This window comes from Coptis chinensis, chromosome 6, assembly GCF_015680905.1.
Source record: "Coptis chinensis isolate HL-2020 chromosome 6, ASM1568090v1, whole genome shotgun sequence".
Taxonomy (NCBI): Eukaryota; Viridiplantae; Streptophyta; class Magnoliopsida; order Ranunculales; family Ranunculaceae; genus Coptis; species Coptis chinensis.
Genome location: NC_141461.1, coordinates 46,056,308 through 46,058,356, shown reverse-complemented (window position 1 = coordinate 46,058,356; position 2,049 = coordinate 46,056,308). Strand labels below are relative to the sequence as shown.

Below are 2,049 nucleotides of genomic sequence, written 5' to 3'. Positions count from 1 at the left end.
GCGGCTAGGTTATGTTTTTGGAAGAAAAACTAGAAAATTCAAGTTGCAATCAAGTGGACGATGAGAGAGAAGTATATATTTTCGAATAAATTGGCAATAATATCAAAATTTCGTATTTTAGAAATATCCAAATCCGAATTAAAATCGGTACCATTGGAATAAATCACAAAGCATCAAGCATATAAAATAGAAAGAAGGCAAAACTGAAACATGAAGGTTACCCGAATATAACCGAGGATTGAGAAACGATTTAACGTAACAAGGCATAAGAAAGATATGCTTTTACTGAGTCAATGAAATGAAAATTCTTCGTAAAAGAATGACTAACCCCTTCCAATAAACTCTCCAAAAAAAAAATATTTTAATCATATACCAACCTTATCATGCATTCATAAAGAATCAAACACTTCCACAAGAAAGAGAACCAGTGTGGTAGCTAAATCGGTAGGACATATGCTTGAAGATCCTAGGCCTTGTGCAGATCCTAAAGCAAAATCTATAAAGCTTATATCCTTGGTCTTTGAAACTCTGATGCATTCTTTTAATGATACATACCACAAAGAAGAAGCAACTTCACTCACGACATCAAACAACAGAAGACACTTGATTTTTTGTTCTTTGCAAAATGATCATGTGATAATTGTTTGGCCAACAAATGAGTGGTGTAAACAAACATATAGTATTTTTTTTCACATCCTTTCTCCCGAATAAGGTCTAAAGCACAACGCAATGGTGAAAAAATTTCTTAAGAAAATTCACCCTCCTGTTAGAAGAGGAATCAAAGCTTCCCACATAAAAATCAACCAAAGAGGCAATGATATGCACAGGATAATAGTGAAGGCCATAGAAGGCCATAGGACTAACCTGTAAAAGCTCAAGAGATAAAAGCCTAGTCTTGGTCGTAACTTCATCATTCTCTTCCTTCATGCCCATCTGTGAATTTTGGAGTACTTGTTATTCCACACTGAAGGCTTTGAATGCCATAGAAAAACCAAAATAATGAGCATAGAATAATGAAAATGATGAGCTGAAGTAGTAAGAAATTTAAAAAATACACCCTTCAGGTAGTACAGGAACAGATGACTGTGAAAGCCAACCTTGCAAAGGGTGCGAAATAGTAGTAAAACATCACGTTGCCCAATACTCATGCTATCCGGTCAATTCCTCCTGAAAAGTAAAAAGACTTGCTTTTTAGAAACACCTCAATAAGGAGAGCCCACCCATGAAAAAAATAAAGTAATAGACCCGAGAACAAACTTAGGCAATAGCACCTCTTGCATACCGTGTTATATTTTTTCCATCCTCAAGATGCACAACTTTGTCAAGAACGACTTCTAATCCCCGAATGGTACACGGTAATGTAACTTTTACCATCATCCAATAACCACAAAAACTGCATAAATAAGCTTGGAAAAAATAACATGGACAATCTAAAACTAAAGAGAATATGGAAGCACCTTAATATCAGCACCACCACCAGATTCTCAAGTTCTTCAACGGAAGCAATAGTGGTATCTTTATCCCGGTTAATGGAAAGTGCATCCCCAAAATGATTCCTTTCCTATTATGGTCGTCCAAACGAAATTTCATCGGCGTTTGAGTTTGAGCCACCACCTTCGGTGGCTCTACAGATGCGCATGTCTACCGGATGGTGGAGGAGAATCCCGATTACTCAGTAAGACAAGGAGATATTCTGGAAGTAAATGATTGGATTTGATAAGTTATCTTGCGTACATTCCGATAACACTCCTCCGTACTTGTATCCAGCTCCGTCAAATTGCAATCAACCACATTAATTTGGCTGAATTCAACCCAACAGAGTAAGGCTCTATATGGGCACAGACTCAATATAACTTGATCACACCAGGGACCCACGGTTTCCGCCTTTTACTTACATAACACGGGAGACTCTATATATAATCGACTCCAAGTAGAGTGTATCTTCGTATTGTTATTGATTACATACTAACTGTTACCATGAGTTGACCTAATGCCATAAATAGAATTACAAACTACCCCTATTCATTATTTACTAGAAAAAAGTTATCA

General features: G+C 36.7%; 1 long non-coding RNA gene across 1 annotated transcript; it reads right to left on the bottom strand.

Moving 5' to 3' along the window:
- Positions 1–258: 258 nt before the first annotated feature.
- On the bottom strand, positions 259–1,155 carry LOC147493245 (uncharacterized). The gene is made up of 3 exons (XR_015198402.1): positions 1,098–1,155; positions 865–933; positions 259–343 (listed from the first exon to the last, which is right to left on the bottom strand). It is a non-coding gene; the product is annotated as an uncharacterized LOC147493245 (long non-coding RNA).
- Between the last annotated feature and the right edge of the window lie 894 nt (positions 1,156–2,049).